At 40.0% G+C, this 21540-nt stretch overlaps 1 protein-coding gene across 1 annotated transcript in view; it reads right to left on the reverse strand.

Moving 5' to 3' along the window:
- CPA6 (carboxypeptidase A6) overlaps positions 1-21540 on the reverse strand; it is a 315399-nt gene that overhangs the window by 202106 nt on the left and 91753 nt on the right. The window lies entirely within an intron of this gene.

Consider the following 21540-nt stretch of genomic DNA (forward strand, 5'->3'; position numbering starts at 1 on the left):
TGTACAGAAAGCAATCACTGAGAAGATGATTATTACTAAGAAAGAAGGCTTTAATCAGGTGCTACAGTCAGGGAGATGGGAGCTCAGTCTCAAATCCATCTCCCTAATGGACAAAAACTAGAGATGCATATAGCAGGGAAAGAAATGTAACAAAGTATACAAAAACAGAAACTAGGGAGGAGCAAGGAAGCAGTCATGATGAATGAGGGGTCTTGCATCTCACTGTCAGTATGTGGTGATCTGGAGAGTTATAGTTCTTTGATGCTTTTTTTTTTTTTTGAGAAGTCTGAAGGTCACTTTCTGAGGAAAGAACTCAGATAAAACAAATATAAGTTTCAATTTTTAAGACCAGAAGGATCCATTTCTGTTTATCAAAAAAATTCTCTATAGGAATATTGGGTCAGTTTCACAACCACAGAGGTTTTACCACAGTTGAAATTATATTTGAACATAATATAAGGTTCTTTCTGTAGAGGTCTCGAATTACCTAAGATGACTTACGGTGTCGCTGTGTCTGTCAGAAAGTTTCTCTTTGGGGGCCTTGTCTCCCAGGTGTACCAGAAAGGTATTCTATCAATTTCTAGGTGTGTAATGATGAGGACAGGTTGGGAAGCACAGCTCTAGCACATGATAATCAAAACTTTACAATGTCTTTCACATAGAGCAGATGCTTATTAAATATTTATTAATGGATTGGTATAAAGGAGATTGCTGCGAGTAACTGATGTCCAGAGGACATATAAAGGAAAAACTAAGTAAATAAAGCACAATAGGAATGAATATTTTTCATAACTCTATGTGGCATTTTATGATAATTAAAGATAAGGCAGAATATTATTAATAGCATATAAAGCAGAAAACAAAAACTCTACTAATTCACCCACAACTTGCCTCTCCAACCCTAAAGGTGCATCAGGAATAAGAATGGAATTTGCATGGTTTTTCGTCATTTTACTTTTTAGATGATGAGATGATTTTGATTGTGTCCCTGCCCAAACCTCATGTCAAATTGGAGGAGGGGCTTGGTGGGAGGTGATTGGCTTATGGGGCATATTATTTCCCCCTTGTTGTCCTGATAGTGGGTGAGTTCTCACAAGATCTGATGGCTTAAAAGTGTGTGGCACTTCCTTCTTTGTTCTCTCATTCTCCGGACACCATGTGAAGGAGGTCCCTGCTTCCCCTTCACCTTCTGCTTTGATTGTAAGTTTCCTGAGGCCTCCAAGGCATGCATCCTGTTAAGCCTGTGGAACTGTGAGTCAATTAAATCTCTTTTCTTCATAAATTACCCAGTCTCAGGTGGTTCTCTATAGTAGTGTGAGAATGGGCTAATACAGATGAATAGCAGTTGCCAAGACGAAGTAAGGCTAATATGGAGAGCATCAGATCCTCAGGGATACTTCTGGACTTGTTGGGCAATAATTTTTTAGGGCTTTATGTTTATTTCCAATCATGATAGGTTTATTATTTAAAATGATCCTATAATAGCTCTTTTAGGTCTATTAATAAAAAGGTCCCTGGCTTGCTGATGATAGATTACTGTGCTTTATGGACTGTTATTCTAATAGAGCTTTACAGCTTTGTTTTTCTCAAAATCACACAAACCACCTCTCAGTATCAGTGTCATGAAATTTCTATTTCTGGCCAGAATAAAAGAAAGTAGCAGGAAAAATATTATCAAGTCACTGTAAAACAAATCTAAATATAGCCTTTGGAATTTAAATGTAACCACATCTTTTCTCTTTTCTGGTATACATTTCTCTGACCTGTGTTTTTCCTGGATCTATCATACCCTGGCCTCTCTCATCTGACCCACGACAATTCTTGGCAAAGAAAGCAAGCTCGGCTGGGTGATATGGCTGTTTTTGATGGATAGATCACTTGACAGCTTGCTGAAAAATACCTCCATCTGGGGCCTTGTCAGCTCCTCAAGAGTGCAAGAAAAGCAATCTGTAGCTGTTTTACAGCCATGAGAAGACTTTTTTTTTTTTTTTTTTTTTTTTTAAAGATGGATAATTCAACCTGGCAATCAGTTCTTCTGCAAGTAGGTACAGGATACAAAGGAATCACTCTTGGGATTATTTAACCCTGAAAGTGATTGCTCAAACTCAGTTTTCTCATTTTTATCACAAAAAGTTCACTTCATCCCAGCCTTTAGAAATTCTCAGGTGTGACTTTAGAAATGAGTTTGTTGCTATTTCATAACTCATCAAAGAACAGAGAATAAGGAAAGCAATGTAGAAAGACCCATGAAATGTCATACTCTTTTGTGAACCAGCAAATTATATTGACGGAATGATGGGTAACCAAAACCCAACAAGAGCTCTTTATTCAGCATGTGAAAACCACGTAACCCCCAAATGCCCTGTTTGTTTCACCAAACGAAAAGCTTACTCTCCTTAAATCTGATAGCTAGCGTTTTTTTGAAGTGAATAATAATTTGGTGCTAGAAACAGGGAAGTTTCAGGTAGTTTACTGGAACTTAGAAAAACTAACCCTGCAAAACTATCAGAGAAGGTGAGCTTACAGCCTTTTCCTTAGAACTTAACAGGTTGTTGTTTTTTTTAACTGTTAGGTAGCAACACCAATTTAAGACCCTTTGGCTATCCTTTGGGGTTAAGATGAAGGAATCAAAGAACTGAATATGGGTTGAAGTTAGAAAGACTCCTGGGCAAGCAGCTGCTCATAAGCACATGTATTTCTAACTTAGCCTATATAAAGTTGTCAAAGAAAGACAGCATAGGCATTTTTAATTCTAGTTTAAGGATGTGTTACAAAGGAAGCAGGATATCCCAGATAACTAGTCTCCCAGGAATTACTAATACTTATTAATCTGTGATATACTTACAATTTGTTCCTTTGACCTACAGGACAAATAAAGTTATGTAGCTATAAAGTCCATCTTGAGTTTGGTTGTGAGTTTGATTAATAATTCTGGTGTACAGTAGAAACCACATGAATGATAATAAATACATATAATCAGTTCAAAAAGTATTATTGAATGCCTCCTGAGCATGCATGCACCTAGAGAAAATTCAGAAAGGGAACATAATCTCCAAATCTATACTATGTCTGGGTTTCAGTTTCTTCATTGGAGGAGTGAGGGATGATCTCCCAGCTGCCTTCCAACATTGTGAAATCCCATCTCTTCTAAAAATGCAAAAATTAGCTGGGCATGGTGGCACGCCTGTAGTCCCAGCTATTTAGGAGGCTGAGGCAGGAGAATTGCTTGAACCCGGGAGGCAGAGGTTACAGTGAGCTGAGATCGCGCCACTGCACTCTAACCTGGGTGACAAAGCCAGACTCCGTTTCAAAAAAAAAAGTTCTAAGACTATGTTGCCTGGATTTGCTGCCTCCCATATTGATTGCTATTCTACTGTGCCCTGACTGTGAAGCACCTATGGAAGAGTGTCTCTGTCTTCCAGGCAACCTGAAAGTCCCTGTTGAAAGACAGATGCGAATTGTAGATGTTTCCTCGTGGCTCTTGGCATGACCTTCCACAACTGATTCCATTATGAAATCCTAAACTTCTTTATACGTTACAGAATTTATGAACCTATGCTTGTAAAGATTAAAATATTACAGAGCATATGAAATGATAAAGTTCTCTTCCAACCCCAAACCTATCTGCCCCTTGTAGCCACTGTCAGTAGTTTGTGTATCCCTCTGGACTCTTTTCTGCATTAATACACATTACACGCAGTGTTTGTTTCACAGCATTTTGTAATATTAATTTGCTTTCATCTTTTACTTCATAGGTTGTTTTTAAAATACAGTAAGTCCTTGATTAACATCAATGATAGGTTCTTGGAAACTGAGTTTACGTGAAGCAGTGTATAACAAAAGTGATTTTACCATAGGCTAACTGATATAAGCAAGCTAAGTTCCTATGGGCACATTTCTGGTCACAAAAACATCACCAGATTTCTAAATAAAGACCCATAGCTGGGTGTGGTGACTCATACCTGCAATTCCAGCACTTGGGAGGCTAGGGTAGGAGGATAGCTTGAGGCCAGGAGTTTGAGACCAGCCTAGACAACATAGTGAGACCCTGTCTTTGCAAGAAAAAAAAAAATTAAAAAAAACAACTAGCTGGGCTTGGTGGCACTTGCCTATAGTCCCAGCTACCTGGGAGGCTGAGGCAGGAGGATCACTCAAGCTCAGGAGCCAGAGGCTGCAGTGAGCTATGATAAAAGGCATTTTTGTCCAGCCTGGGTGACAAAATGAGACCCTGTCTCAAAAAAAAAAAAAAAAAAAAAAACCACACCCAAAGTACTTCTAATATTAAATATATTTAATATTAAAAACATTTCATATTGAAATATTCTATTATTTAATATTATATATTCTAATATTAAAATTATTTCACATTGAAATAAATGTGAACTATATATCATTTAAGAAAAATTAATAAAGACATGTAAGATTATTATTATTATTATTATTTTTTTTTTTTTTTTTTTTGAGACGGAGTTTCACTCTTGATACCCAGGCTGGAGCGCAATGGCGCGATCTCGGCTCACCGCAATCTCTGCCTCCTGGGTTCAGGCAATTCTCCTGCCTCAGCCTCCTGAGTAGCTGGGATTACAGGCACGCGCCACCATGCCCAGCTAATTTTTTGTATTAGTAGAGACGGGGTTTCACCATGTTGACCAGGATGGTCTCGATCTCTTGACCTCGTGATCCACCCGCCTCGGCCTCCCAAAGTGCTGGGATTACAGGCTTGAGCCACCGCGCCCGGCCCGTAAGATTATTATTTACTCAATGTTTGGTGAATCTGTGAGGGACAGTGGTATTTGCAGTAGTGGGTCAAATGAAGGAATAAATGTTTGCAAAGTGAAAATAGGAACCCCTCCTCCCAACATGGAGTTGAAACAATAACAAACATAGGGGGTTTGCTGAGGGCTTTTGTACTGCATCATTTATTGTCATGCCTTTCTATGATTTTGTCTATGAGTTTTTATTTACAATAATTTGTATTCATTCCTTAATTCATTTTCCAACCCAATTATTCCAGTTCAGGGTCATGGGTGGTCGAAGCTTATCCCCGAAGCTCAGGACACAAAGTGGAAACTGACTCTGGACAGGATGTCATCCATCGCAGGGTACTCTCACATACCCACGCTCATTCGGCCCAGGACCATGTAGAGAGGTGGAGGAACCTAACAGGTACAGCTTTGGGATGTGGGGGGAAACTGGGTACTTAGAGAAAACCCACACAGACATGGGGATAACTCCTCACAGATGGTGGCTCTGGTGGGAATTGAATTTTTTTCTTGTCAGAGTTACAGCAAAATGATGTTGAATGAGAAGCAATCTAGGACCTGCTGTACCATCTTTTAAATAAATGGCCGAATTTCATATGCTAATTTTTTTTTCAGAGTTTTAGAACTACATCATAAGGAAGGCTTTTTTAAAAAAATAAACTTTTTACGAACCTTTAAAATAATGCTGTGTGTGTTTGTGTTTGTTTCTCAGAGACAGTCTTGCTCTGTCGTCCAGGCAGGAGTGCAGTGGCATCACAGCTCCCTGTAACCTCAAACTCCTGGGCTCAAGTGATCCTCCCACCTCAGCCTCCCGAGTAGCTGGGACTACAGGTGTATGCCACCATACCCAGCTAATTAAAAAAAGTTGTTTTTGTTTTGTTTTGTTTTTTAAGAGATGGGGTTTTACTATGTTGCCCAGGCTACTCTCAAACTCCTGAACTCAAGTGATCCTCCCATCTCAGGCTCCTGAGTAGCTGGGACTACCAGTGCATGCCACCAGGCCCAGCTAATTAAAAAGCATTTTTTTTAGAGATGGGGTCTGCTATGTTGCCCAGCCTACTCTTGAACTCCTGGACTCAAATAATCCTCTTACCTTGGCTTCCCAAAATGCTAGGCTTACAGGCATGAGTCACTGTACCAAGCCTCATGTTTTAATATGTGATGTTCTCATTGGTGTTCAGATCTAATAGCTGACAATTGAGTTTTTAGTCCTTCTTTACTAAAGAGTTATTTTGAAGAATGTTAAAAAATGTGTCAAGCAGTGAGATGTATTTTGTGTGGGAAGATTTATTTTTGTTACTGTTTTATTATCTTGAAGTATGATAAGGTGACCCATATGATTTTTACTTTGTAGACTTCATTGCACTGGTATTTATGGCCTAATATGTATTCAAGTTCTATAAATAGTGTATAAATATTTGAAAATAATGTATATCTTTCTTATATCTATACAAAGTTCTATACATACCTATTAATTATATTATTTTCATTTTCTCTGTCCTTATTTTTCCACTGAATTTGATAATTTCAGCCAATTTTACTCAATATACTTATAACTTTAGATTTGTTAATTTTTGAACATAAAAACTTTTGATTCATCTCAATATACTTACTATAACCGGATTTGTTAATTTTGAATACAAAAACTTTTGATTCATGTATTTTGATGTGTGTAACTACATATAAGTTCATGTCTACTACATCTTCTGGATAGAATAAAACTTTTACTTTTATAAAGTTTCCTTAGAAAGATTCTTCTTCATTTAATGCACTTTACTTCAAATTCATTTTTTCCCCATAGGATTGCCACTCCTGCTTTCTTTTTGTTTGCCTGGCATAATTTTGCCTTTCTTATGCTTTTTTTCCAGATGTGTCAAAATTTTCTTCAACACCTTTGAGGCGACCTGCTTTACATAGAAGACCTAGCAAACACCAAAATAGATTAAATGGAAAAATACAGTAAGAGACTTTCTAATTTTTAACTGGAAATTTTACTTATTCCCATTAATTGTAATACATAGTATATATGGCTTTATTCTTATAATTTTGTTTGTTTGTTGTAGGTTCTTTTTGCCCTTTTCTTCCTCTTTCTTGAATTAATCAATTTTTTTCCATCAGATTTTTCTTATCTAGTGGTTTGCAAGTTATGCATCTTCTATGTATTAGTGATTTTTTTTGGTATTTTACCACATACTTTGAGAGAGAGCTTTTTTTTTTTATGTCTTGAATGTCTCTGTAATTTGTCTCCTTGAACGAGATAAGACCTTAAGAATCTTTTTTCCTCTATCCTTCTCCCCATAATGTTTTCCTCCTTCTTTGCTCCTTGTGTTGTTAAAATCATCTGAAATTCTTGTTGCACACTGTGTCTAAGTGTGGATATGTGAATTGTTTCCCCTTGAAATTCATATGTTGAAGTCCTAACTCCCTCAATCCAAGAATGTGACCGTATTTGAAGATAGGGTCTTTAAAGAAGTAATTGAATTAAAATGACATCATTAGGGTATTTTTCCTAATCCACTAGTATTAAAAACACTTAAACTTCAGATATTTCATTTCTTTCATTCCTTTCTCTCCAAGTCACTGGACTTTTTTTTTTTGGATCCACTTTCTTCTTCACTTTTGGCGAGAGAGTAAAGTTGGATGCCAGTGTGGGTTTCACCACTTGATATGTGCCCTTCACCAAAATGCTTAGACATTTAGAGTCAATAAGTCAGAATCTTTAAATTGAGGGGAAGCACCAAAGTACCACTGCATACGTTGTTTTTTTTTTGGGTGAAAATTATTTCCTCCAGCACATTTATGAAGGTTACATTCTGTTCGAGGCACAGTGGTAGATGCCAGGGAGACAGCAGTTCCTGCTGGTGATGAGTTAATAGTCACAATCCCTATGAGATATTGTCTGGGAAATACCTAATTTATAACCTCTCAATACATAGGAGCTACTGTCATTACTTCTACAGGAAAATATTCTTCCGGTTCTTTTTTAGGCATTATCTCACTCTGTTTCCCAGGCTGGAGTACATCATGACTCACTGCAGCCTCAATCTCCCAGGCTCAAGCATCCTCCTGTCTCAGCCTCTAGGTAGCTAGAACAGCAGATGTGAACCAATATGCCCTGCTATGCTTTTTAAAATTTTTTGTAGACGGGGTCTTGGTACATCGCCCAGGCTGCTCTCTAACTCCTGCGCTCAACTAGTCCTTCTGCTTTGGCCTCTCAAAGTGTTGGGGTTGCAAGCATGAGCCACTGCACCCAGCCTAGAACTTAAAGCACTGAATTAAGATACTTTTCACAAGCTTGCTCCACTGTGAACACCACAAACAACATGACACAATTTGATTCTGAATACATTTAACCTTTCTGTTGTTGTTTCTGGCATTTTTGTTTCCTGCCCTTTGCATGGATATTTGAACCTAATCTCTGATCAGTGCCTCAAATTGGGATTTACAGTTTTCTTTCTGCTTAGGCAGCTCTTTTGGCATCTGAGAAACCCACATATTGGATGGTCTCATTATTTTCGACAATGGCAACTGGGTATATGGAACACTATATAAAAGAAAAATGGGCCGGGAGCAGTGGCTAATGCCTGTAACCCCAGCACTTTGGGAGGCCGAGGCAGGTGGATCACCTGAGGTCAGGAGTTCAAGACCACCCTGACCAATATGGCAAAACCCTGTCTCTACTTAAAATACCAAATTAGCCAGGTGTGGTGGCGTGCAACTGTAATCCCAGCTACTTGGGAGGCTGAGGCAGGAGAATCACTTGTGCCTGGGAGGTGGAGGTTGCAGTGAGCTGAGATCATGCTGCTGCACTCTAGCCTGGGCAACAAAGAGTGAAACTCAAAAGAGAAAGGAAAAACAATGTCAGAGGAAGTCCTGTAGAGAAGTTTTCTCTATTGGTATAAGCCACATATGTTCAATTTTTCAGTACTTCCAAAGACCAACTTTACCTAGATGTAGTAAAGAATTTCTAATGTTGCCCTTCACAGGGGACCAGAATAGATGACTACAGTGATGTTTTTGGCTGCTCCTCAAAATCTATTTTCCTGTCTGAAACCCTAAAAGGACTCTGATTCTGCTCAGATATTCACCCTATCCCTATATTGAGGACTGAGTCCTTATTAGCCAGTCAGAACTTGGATATCCCTTGGCAACTTTAGTTTGGGAATAGATGTGTGTATAAATTGCCTCAATCAGATTTAAGGGAAGGATTATTCCAAGGGGGTGGAGGGATTCTGTCTCTTGTTGAATGTAAACAAGCAAATATGCAATTCTGCATGCCACTTGCAGCCTGTAATTATGAGGTAGATTCACCCTAAGCTCACTGTGGACTCTCGAGTGGAGACACAAAATGAATCTGGGTCTGCAGTGATCTTGCTGAATTAACCAACTTTTAAGCTTGTTCTGCTGCTAGACTTCCTGTTGTGTAATACATTTTAAAATTATATAGGGCAGTTTGAGTCAGGTTTTTTCTTACTTGTAACCAAAAGCACCATATATAACAGCAAGTTTACTTTGGATATTTTTAGAGGAATTAGAGAAACCAATGGAATAACTAAATTCACTGTTAAATCAGTCTTCACAGGTGAGAATATGCATATTCACACTCCTTAGTTCCTCCCCAAGTCCCTCTCTAAAATGCTCCTATAATTTTGATGGCAGCTTAAAAAAACTGTGTTTTCAGAAGGAAAGATTTAGGGTACTCCATAACTAAGGCTCATCTCATATTCTCAAGGAAAATAGGACAGTTTAAAATATTTGCTGAACTTTATGAAAGCTTGTGTCCTGTGGAAAAGTTAATAGGATGTTCACTTAAAAAAAAAATCTCATCCCTGAGCACAAAGAAATCCATTAAGTAATTCCACCTAGAAAAATTAATGTTCACATGCAGATTCTCTATTATAAAATACTTGGGTCTCAGAGCCGCGTTTCCTTTGTTACAAGATTGTGTTTTGATGCACGTGAAAAATTTCATTAAAAAGCAATAAATAAGAGACAACTTGACGGAGCACGCTCTAGAGAGCTAAATGGATTCTCCCTTCTTTGGTTATGGCTTATAGTTGCAATATACAGTACTCGAAACATGAAGAATTTCCCTGTTGCAGTTTGCTTAGGACATGAAGATTTACACTTCACCCTTGGATTAAAGTTAGGCAGAAATAATGCCTTTATTTTTGGTGGTGGTGGTTGTTGCAGTTAATTTAACAGCAGAGAAAAGAAAAACACACAATTTTCAGAAGCCTCACTGATGCACTTCACTTTATGACAGAAATTTTCTCAAGGGGTTGAATGCCTGTCATGGTATCTCACACATAATGGTTGATCCATAAATACTTGCTGAGTTGAACTGTAATTGGCGTTTTGTAAACCACATCATCTTTTAAATGCTCTGAAATGGGATTCCATTATAAGCTTTGGGGATTTCTTCTCCCATTAGCACAAACCAGAGAGGAAAAAAAGGCAATAAAATGTAATAATGTTATGAAATTAATTTCTTATAGTAAGATACCGTCTTCACTATGTCTCAAGGACTTGCTATGTATTGTGTGAAATCATTGTATCACACTTCAATTTAGTTCTTTCTTATTGCATTTAAGGATGGGACTCAGTCTGAAAAAAATGTTACCACAGTGGAGAACAAATTATTTATTCAATAGTTACCCATGTAGCAAATTATTCCATGCAAGTCTCTGGTGTGAGGAAAAGGGAAAGGAGTTAGAAAGCATAGGGGAAGAATTTTCAAAGATGTATAATCTAATTGGGTACATAAGACAAATAATACCATATTATGATAATATAATGTGGCAAATGTTTCATAAATTACATAGAAAATTTGTATTAAAAAAGGTTTAGCTGGACTGATTAGAGAAAAGCATATGAAAAGATTTGACAGTTGAAACTAAGAAGATTTGGGGTTCAGTAGATTAATGGCCATCAGCAATATATTAGTTTAGTGGTTTTGAAAGACCACGCCCCCAGGGGCAGCGTATGCTGAGGTGCAAAGGCCTGGTCCCCCTTCCTCAATTTGAGACGTTGCTGAAGTACCAACCCAGCTTTAGAGTTTCCCATGAAAACTGTTGAGATGACATTTCAGTTTAAATCTCCCTCTATCCTCAGCTTCCTTCATTTCCTTACAGATGTTGTGTGTGAGTGCACTCCCTAATAAAGTTACTCCATGCAAGCCTCTCTTTCAGAGTCTATTTCCTGGAGAACCTTGGCTGGTGATGTGCCCTGCTGGTGAGGAAGGAGACCCAGGCATCTGGGATCACCTCCCCCTTGGCTTCTACCCCTGCATTTCAATAAGAGAAAAGGCTGAACAACTGGCACCTCCTGAATCACCTTCCTGTAAATAGCAAGCTTGGTATTGGGAAAACTCTCTGGAAGACACTGTTTTTACTTAAACAAGATCAAACCCCCACCTCACTCCTCCATCCGGAGACCAGAAACCTTTCGCATGTGATTTCTAAAGCTGTAAACCCAAAACACTTTCATATGTGATTTCTAAAACTGTAAACCCAAGACTAAAGCTGTAAACCTAAAACTCTTTTACCTGTAATTTCTAAGGCTGTAAACCTAAGATTCTTTCACTTGTAATATCTAGAGTGTAAGCCTATATAAAGGCAGATCCTCTCTTTGTTGAACGAGCTGGGTCATTTAGACAAATCATCTCCCGGCTCCCGGCAGTAATAATAATAATCTCCTTCCTTCCCCATTTGGTGTTCAAGAGCTCTGTTTCTCACAGCCACTCCTGCTACACCCCTAGGGTCTCAGAACAAATGCTGATCATTTCTGGAGGAATCTATCTTACAACTGGATATCAAAGAACCCCCACATGAATAAAGTTCCAACAAATAGGAGCCCACTATCAAAAATTATAAAGCACATCAGAAAGTAAGCCAACATGAGCAAAAGTCAGCAGAAAAAACAGAAAGCAGAATTAGACCTGTAGAGCCTACTGATGTTGAAATTGTCAGATAGTGCAGAGGTTGGAAAGTTTTTCTGTAAAGAGCCCCATGGTAAATATTTTAGGCTTATTGGCCATACAATCAATATTGCTACTGCTATGGGATCCTTGGCGTGTTGCTTCACCAGCTGGAAACCTCTTTGGCCATTGGTGCATTTGCTTGAGTTTTGCTTTGGCCTGCTGAGCTCCTTCTGCTGTCTCAGCCTGGCAGGCTGTGCTCAGCTCCTGCTACCAGCCTGGATCTCATGTTTGCCAAGGGTGAGCCAGACATGGAGCTGCAGGGTGTGTGAACGAATGTGGGGTCCAGCTACTGTACACAGCCAGGCACACTGACTGCTGTGGGCCATGCAGCTGCAGGCACCAGTACAGCCACCAGCTCCCTGAGAGGCTGTGGCTGGACCAGGTATACCATAAGCAGCTTCCACAGCTGACACCAGGGAACATGGTGTGGTGCCTAGAAGCTTGGGATGCCAGGAACTGCAGAGCCCTAAAGAGGGTATCACAGCCCTGGCTTGGGGAGCTCCTAGGTCTGGGCTCCCTGAAGGGCTGCAGTTCTTCTCTCCTTCTCTCTTCTCACCCTCAATGGGGTGGGCAAGGGGCATATTTCAGCCTTGTTTGTGTTACAGCTCTTTTAGACCAACCATTTGGTGGGTCCTGAGTTCTTGTCCTGTGTCCAGGAAGAATGAAGTATGTAGATAAATGGAGGGTGAGTAAGATGAAGAGGAGATTTACTCAGCAATGGAATAGCTCAGAGGAGACCTACAGTGGGTAGTTCCTCTCTGTAGCCAAGGTATCCTGACAAGTGTTCAGCTCTTAGCAGAAAAGGTAGCTCCTCTCTGCTAGGCAGGATGTCCCAATGAGTATTTAGCTCTCAGCAGTGAGGGTAGCTCCTCTCTGCAGTTGGTCATCCCATCTCTTCAGCTCTCAGCAGAGAGGAGACCCTGGGGTGGGCAGCTTCTCTCTGTAGCTGGTCGTTCTATCATCTCCTTGAGTCTGGCTGAGTCTGTGATTTTTATGGGCCTCAGATGGGAGGAAGTATGTGCCAACTGGTTCATGGGAAGCTATTGGTGGGCCTGGAAAAGGCACCACAAGTTCCCACTCTGGTCTGTGGGTATGGCAGCCTGGCCCCCAGGCTTCAGGCCCTCCCCAGTGTGAAGGTGGGGCTTCACCAGGGACCTGCCCTCTTCTGCCCAGGAGCCTGTCTGCCTCCTGCTGCCATGGCACCCAGGCTATTTGTGCCAATGGGTGCCTGCAGGCCAGCACTGAGCTGCCCTCAGCACCCCCTTGGTCTCCCTCCAGTGCTTGTTGGTGCCCCAAATTCAGAGGAGGTTGGAGTGGCAGAGAGCTGGAATGTCAGTGCTGCCTCAAGTGTACACACACCTGGCCAGGTTTCAACATTGCCTGGGCTCAGCCTCAACTTTACTACATGATTAGAGCAAGCACTAACAGAGGGGAGAAGCCAGACAGCAGGAGCAGACCTCCAGGAGTACAGAGATGCCTGGGTCTGCACCTATGGCTTGGGAGGGTGGGGCTGCTGCCTGCTCCTGGATCCCAAGAGCACAGGGGTGCCTGGGTTTCAGCCTCAGCTCCAAAGGCTGTAGTTGTGCCTGAGGAGCTCCCGCCCTACCAACTTGGAAGGGGCGGCTTCCAGTTTGTCCTATGCTCCCACTTGTCCCCAGTTCCCGTCTGCTCTGTGAAACGTGCAGCCCCAGTAGTACCTCCTCACTGCATTTTCCCCACAGCAGCAGCAGTGGCAGTCCCTGGCCAACCACACATGAATGAACCCGACACTCATGGGGCTGGCCCTGTGAATTCTGGCTGTGCCTTCAGGTGGGAGCTCATGGACTCCTGGGATGTGGCAGGGAGGGAGGTTGTGGCAGCAACAGAGGCTCTGGGCCTAGGAGTGCGTCCTGTCTGGCCATGCAAGGGTGGGGGTCATGCAGTTGGCTGCCTCAGGGATGCAGGGTACAGGGGAATCACTGCTGAGAGGCTCCTGCAGCTGCTCCTGCTGCCACCACTCATGTCTTTCCACTGCACCCAGCATGATGGCAGCAGTTGCTCTGGACAGCCTGCCACTGCCATCACTATTACTCAATTCTGCCATTATAGAGTGAACGAAGATAAAATGAAACAAACAACTTTGGCTGGGTTTCAACAAAACACTGTTTGCAAAAACAGGTTGGATTGGATTTGGTTGGGCTGCCCTTGGCCTGTGGGCCATAGTTAACCAACACTCTGAGATGGAGTATAAATATATCTTGTAATATTCTTAGGAAATGAAGGAGGGGATCCAAAATATTACTAATAATCAAGGAACTATAAAATTTCTAGACTAAATTTCTAGAATTAAATTATATAACAAGTAAAACTAGAAACTTCTGGGCAACACAGTGAAATCCCATCTCTACTAAAATACAAAAAGTTAGCTGGGTGTAGTGGTGTGCGCCTGTATTCCAGCTACTTGGGAGGCTGAGGCAGGAGAATTGCTAGAACCCAGGTGGCAGAGGTTGCAGTGAGCTGAGATTTTAGAGACTCTGTCTCTCTAAGAAAAAAAGAAAAAGCTAGAAACTTGAGGGACAGGTTAAACAGCAGATTAGATGTAGCTAGACAAGTATTAGTGAACCAGAAAGTGTATCTTTAAAAATTACTGAAAGTGCAGCATGGAGTGTAAGAGGTATAAGCTAAAAGAGAGCGAAGAGTCATGGAAGCTGGAGAGGCTCTATTCTGTTTCTAATCTGTAAACATCATGCTCAGCAGCAAAGTGCTCAACACTTCTCTTTGAAGTCAAGAATAAGAAAAGGATGCTATGACCATCATTTATATTCAACAGAATTAGTGCAAATAAGAACAAAAGACTAAAAACTAGTGGAATTGGGCTGGGTGCGGTGCTGCATGCCTGTAATCCCAGAACTTTGGGAGGCCAAAGTGGGCGGATCATGAGGTCAGAAGTTCAAGACCAGCCTGGCCAACATGGTGAATCCCTGTCTCTACTAAAAATACAAAAATTAGCTGGGCATGGTGACATGTGCTTGTAATCCCAGCTACTTGGGAGGCAGAGGCAGGAGAATTGCTTGAACCGGGATCCAGAAGGTGGAGGTTGCAGTGAGCCGAGATCGCACCACTGCACTCCGTCCTGGGCTACAGAGCAAGACTCCGTCACAAAACAAAACAAAAACAAAATAAAACAAACAAAAAATCTTGTAGAATTGGAGAGAAGAAACAAAACTGCTGGTTTTCATAGATGATACAATTAACTACATAGCAAAGTTAAAAAAAAATCTTACAGATATAAAACTAGTGAGATAATTTAGCATGGCAAACTATAATTAAAATTTACATCATTTGGATTTATATAAATTAGCAACATACAAAGATTACATATAAATATACAATTCTCAAAAATATAAAGTACCTAGCAATTCTTATAACAAAAGATATTTATGGAGGAAATTATAAAATTTCATTAAAGGACATTAGGTTGGGCGTGGTGGCTCATGCCTGTAATCCCGGCACTTTGGGAGGCAGAGGCAGGCAGTGAGGTAAGGAGTTTGAGACCAGTCTGGCCAACATGGTAAAACCACAGCTGTACTAGAAATATAAGAATTAGCTGAGCATGGTGGCAGGTACCTGTAATCCCAGCCACTTGGGAGGCTGAGGCAGGAGAATCATTTGAACCCAGGAGGCAGAGGTTGCACTGAGCTGAAATTGTGCCACTGTACTCCAGCCTGGGCAACAGAGCGAGATTCCATTTCAAAAAAAAAAAATTTTTTTTTATTAAAAGACAGTAAAGGGGATGTAAACAGAGATACAGCATATTCACATATTAGAAGACAATATTGTAAAGATGTCAGTTTTCCTCAAATTTATGGATTCTATGCAATTCTAAACAATATTTCAACTTTTTTTTTTTTTGACGGAATTGGACAAGCTGAATCTAAGCCATAAGAGAAGAACAAAGAATCAGAAATAGGCAAGGCACTTGTGAAAAAGAAGGTGAGCAATTCTTGTCCTACCAATTATCAAGACTTAGTATAAAATTATAGTAATTAGGACTGTGGAAGTGGCATGAGGATAGTCCAATATATCAGAAGCAGATCCTTATGAATGGAGAAACATGATCCATGACAGAGGTAGTATGGCAGATCAGCAGGAAGAGGATGAACTCTTTTGTAAATAGAACTGGAACAACTAGTTATCCATGTGGGAAAAAAGTTAACTTGGACCTTTATAAGACACACCCACACACCCACACACCCACCCCCACCCACCCACCTCAAGTCAAGATGAATTAAGAATTCGACTGAAAGGCAAAACCTTAAATGATGAAGAAGACATATATTATCTTTATGATTCTGGGACAGGATAGTATTTATAAAACAAGATGGAAAAATCATAAAGATTAATTCAATTATATTAAAATTAGAAACTTTTCATGAAAATATTGCATAAAGTCAAAAGGCAAGCTGTAGAGAGGAAATATTTAAAACATGTAAGCAGAAGATTAGTATCAATATGAAAAAGATGCATTACCTATAAAAATGTGCAAAATATATCAACATAAAATTAATAGGAAGCAAATGAACAAAAATATGAATAGATGCACATCATCCTTAATAAGCAGAGAGATGCAAATTAAAACCACAGGGAGACATTATTTCACAACTACCAATTTCTCAGTGAAATTTCCATAGCACTAAGAGGTAGCAATGGAAACTCACATCTTACTCAATAGACTATAAACTATTGTAGCACTTTGGAAGAAAACAATTTGGTGTCAACTGTTAAAACTTCAACATGTTCATACCTAATGTCTGCACAATTCCACTCTTGAAAATGCTTATACACATGGGTCCCAAGAGTGTCATACAGGAATAGTAGCTTTATGTCATAATCACAAAACTAAACTAGAAACAACCCAAACTTCTATCAACAGTAGAAAATAACTGTAGCTCTCCCAAAAATGGAATACTATATAGCAGTGAAAACAGATGAACCACAGATATCAGATATCAACAAGGATGAATCTCGCAACCATATTACTGATGACTAAAGCAAGTCACAGAGGAATACATAATATATAATTACATATTTATAGATTTCAGAAGTGACTATAGATTTTAGAGATACAAGTACACATGGTAATTTTGAAAAAAAAAATCAACTGAACAATAAAAACAAGACTAGATGTAACCTCAGGAGGAAGGGAAAAGGGAAAGAGATGTGATTAAGAAGGAAGTACACATGGGAGGATTCAAATATATTGGCAATGTTTCGCATTTTTAGCTGAGTGGTGGACATACAGGTGTTTGTTGTATAATTGTTCAAATTTGCACATAGATATTTCTATGTACTTATTTACATATGATATTTCATCAAAGAGGAAGACTGACCTGGTACTGGTAGAAAATGTAGATTCTCAGGCCCCATCCCATGAATTTGGATTCAATAGGTCTGATAGGCATTCCCAGTAATTCTGAGGTAGGGGTGTCTATAGAGCACACAGAAATAGACACTGGCTTATTATAACAAGGTGAGTTTACTACACTGAAAGAATTAACACTTATCCTGAGAAAGAAAGTAAGAGTTGGTTGAGCAACAGAGGAAAAGAGGCATCTTCCACTCTTCATGTCCCAATGCAGATTGAGGGGGTTGGCAGTACCTTGAAGACCTCATGGGTGCTGTTGCAAACTCATTTCATTATGGCCATCTTGGCTTGCAGGCATGCCCTGGGTAAAATGGCAGGGTGTGTGTGAGTTTGCACAACCCCAAAAGCATGGTAACTCTAACATGCGAAGTCCTGGGTTCTATGTGAATACAGGCAAATTCCAGACCTTTTGCACAGCCAAAGCTCTTACAAACATGTTTTTGCTGCTAGATATACCCATACATTCAGGTCTATGCACCAGAACTTGAAAAGAGATTGCAGACTGTGGGGACTTTTAGGTTTTTGGAGTAGTATTTTCCCAGATTGATGAGCAGTGAAGAAGGAGTCAGCGTCTTGTTGGCTTGCATGTGTCAGGAGTGATACCACAAGGCCCTAATAGCAACATTGGCCAAAAGGAACTGGACTTCTTGGCCCAGCTGTCTTTAAGCTGTGGTACTCATACCCCTTGGGGTATGTGGAAACTTTCCAGGGGGAATAAGGAAACTGATCTTTTCAAGGCAGTGAATTTCCAATTCTTTAGCATTCATATGTACTCTTGCCTAAAAGACACCTGTCTCAGAAGGCACCTATAGGAAAGGTTTTGTTACTCTACTTCTACCACCCTGCCCCCATCCTTCACATCACATCCCTACTACCTTTCAGAATAAAGGCAAAACTTTCCTCTATTCTATATATTACTGTAGTGACTTGCTCTGAGGGTGAAATATTCTCAGGGGAATTAAAAAAAAAAGTGATAATTAAATGAGGTATCGCAAACCTGAGGTAGGAGTTTATGTCTTTCTCCATCATCACATCATATTGTATCATATATCACATCAGATCATAGGGTAAGTATGGTATTAAAAACAGGATGGGAAAGTCTATACTCAAATATATCATGTTGAGAGGAGTGGGGCTTGATAATTTATATCTAACAACCTCACTTTTTCTGTCACCTATTAACAACAAAATGCCTTGTTCCTGAAGGTGAGTCCCCTAAGAGTGAATGAGAGAACTGGTAAAAGATATTGAAGATCACAGCATGAATTTCATTCAAGCAACAACCCCGGGATGGAGCTTTGTATCTTATCTCCCAGCATATCCTAGAATTCAATTTAAGAAGGAAAAGGGCTGTGGAAGAGCTGTGTATTAAATAGAAAAGTATAAACTGAAAGATGAAGGCCTATTTTCGTGACAGAAAGTAAGTCTGATTGGGCTGCTTAGTATAATAAAGAAGTTTATCGTTGCTAATTAAACAATATAACGCATAGTTTCCTAAATAAGCTATATTTGCAGCTTCAAGATTTAGAGAAAAAATTTTTTTAAAGTACATAATATCTTTTTGTCAAATATTATTACATTGGAACAAATATAATGAAGTCAACAACATTTTAATTTTCCCAAGTCTTCTGATCTTATCAAGTTAAACACAAATGGATGAGGGATACATTATTTTCCAGATTTCTTCTTGGGGAACATGAGTAGAGAAGTTGGGAAATGACTTTCTTAGCTATCTGTATTGGTTTCCAGTTCTTCCTTTGAGAAGATGGCAACTGCTCATGTTACCCAGTCTGATGCCTACATGACCTATGTGCATTTCTACCCTGCCTTAACTCTGCTTATCTTTAGGAGAGAAAACGCCTGAGATAAAAATTTCTCTCTCCTGACCAAAATGGCTAAGACTGGTGGGATCCAAGATGGCAGCTCACTTGATCTCCGCAGAACCTCTAACTTCATTATAGTTGGATCTCCATGCTATTTAACACTCCAACCAGTACCATGACAGTTGACAATCACCATGACAATGACTGGAAGAAACCATAAAAGGACAAAAAGGCAGGCAGCACTCCAGTTTCTAGGATTTCTCTGTCAACTCTCAGAAAAGACATGAAGATTCCTCCCTTTGCTTTTAATGCTCAACCCCTTCATTAAAGATAACCTGTACCTGCAGCTTCCTGGCTCTCATGGGCTGAGAAGTTGATTTTTGAACCAAGCTTCTGCTTCTCAATCCTATGGCCATTGAATAAAACTTGCATTGATAGACATTGACTTTTGGTTTTGTGTATTGGCTTCACAGGATCAAACAGGGAAATATCCCATTTTTGATGGGGGACCAACTTTGTTGGTAACACTCCAGTTGAGCTAACCTCTCCAGAGGTGCTGTGGAGTTGTCAAGAAGATCTTAGGGGAGAAAAAGGACACTACTGTTAAAGGTGAGAGAAAATCTATTGGGTGAAGCAAGAGTTTTGTGCATTTAATGAATATCTATTACTAGTTTTTTTCTAGGTGCTGGATATACAGCAATGAATAAAGTAGGACATTTTCTGTTGTCTTTTAGCTTATGTGTTAGAGGGGAAGACAGATAATGAATAACAATTATAACAATATCATTTTAGATAGTGATGAGGGTCATAAATAAGAGGTAATTTGATCATAACTAGAGTGGGGCAGATGTGCTAATTCAAATTGGGGGGGGCCACGGAAGGATCCTATGCATCAACTTTTGAATTAAAATATGGATGGTAAGGAGGCTGCAGGGGAAGATTTGAGGGGAGAGGGCTCCAGGCAAAGGAAACACACATGCAAAGGCCCTGAGATGGAACAGGCTTGGCCTGTTTGAGGACAGGAAGGCAGTCCATGTGTCTGCAGCTGAGACTGGAAAGAGTCAGTGTTAGGGAGGGAGGCAGGCCCTATAGGAAGTTTGGCTTTTATGCTTAATACAGTAAAAGCTCTTAGGGGCTTTAAACCAGAGTATCTAATTTATAATTTTAAGCTCACTCTGGCTGCTGTGTGGAAAATGGATTACAGGGAAAGGGAAGAGAAAGGGGAGAGTAGGATGACCAGTTAGGAGACAATTGACACAGCCTAGGAGGAAAATGGCTTATCTAAAGAAGTGAAAGAAAAGGCAAGATCTAGGATCTATCAGAGGGAGAGCCAACAGGATCTACTGCTGAATTTACATGACCACAAGAGAGGGAGGGAAAGAGGAGTTACAGAGGATGGATATGTTTGGCCATTAAATGAAGTTGAGAACATTGGAGCCAGGTTTCATAGCAAATATCAAGCTCCTTTTCCTTTTTGAGTGTGTTAGGTTTGAGATGCTATTAGACATTGATAGAATAATCTTTGTGTGTATGTGTGTTTTTTTTTTTTTTAATTGAGACAGGGCCTCACTATGTCACCCAGGCTGTCCTTGAACTCCTGGGTTCAAGCAATCCTCCTGCCCGAGCCTCCCAAGTAGCTGGGATTACAGATGCATAACACCATACCTGGATTTGACAGGATAATCTTGGATCTGTGAATCTGAGGTGTTGTGGCTCAGAAACCAAGGCCACAAAATATGATGCTTTGATATGCTGAACTGAAGAAGTAGCCTCAAGGTCTCTCTGACCTTCCCTGACTCCTGTCTCTCAATCATCTCCCAAATAATGTAATGAAATTGTTCTCTGAAGTTCCCTTATCTGTCTAAAGTTTAGATGCACCAAAGAAGAAAAAATTACCTCTGGTTCTTTCCCTGAGTTTCCATTAATTGACCTTACATTACAGGATGAAAGATTGAAGTCTGTCAACATACCTGGACAGACTTTTGTCACAAACCACTGTGCTCTACAGGCCCAACAGAGTATGTTCCAGGTCATTATATGTTTGTTCTGCAAGCCCACTGAATCCCCCTAAAAACCATATACTGCCCTCCTAAAATCTACACCTCCCTATCTCCCTTTTCCCTAAGAAGTTGGGTATAGAAGCATCTGTACCCCACTGGGATATTGGGTATCATTCTGTGATTTTCCCCGTGCATGCTAATAATTTTGTATGCTTTTTCACTCATTAATCTGCCTTTTGTCAGCGGATTTTTTTTTTCAGAGAACTTTCAGAGGATAAAAGGGAAGTTCCTTTGACCCCTACAGGGGCTTAGGAGGAAGTTAGGGCTGGAGATATAAATTGAGGAGTCATCAACATATAATTAGTATTTAAAACCATGATACTCATTTCACTTTTATACTCCGCCTATGTACTGCATAGACTGTTTAGAGAATAGGTGAAAGATCAATGATAGTATCTGAATGTTCTAGATTAGAATAGGATTTTTTTTTTTTTGCTAGACCTTCTCTTTTCTTATTCCTTCATTATGTGTATAAAATTAGGATTTACATTTTCAGTCGAAACCCTTT

Source organism: Aotus nancymaae, unplaced genomic scaffold (assembly GCF_030222135.1).
Source record: "Aotus nancymaae isolate 86718 unplaced genomic scaffold, 86718_ANA_hifiasm-v0.15.2.pri h1tg000036l, whole genome shotgun sequence".
Lineage (NCBI taxonomy): Eukaryota > Metazoa > Chordata > Mammalia > Primates > Aotidae > Aotus > Aotus nancymaae.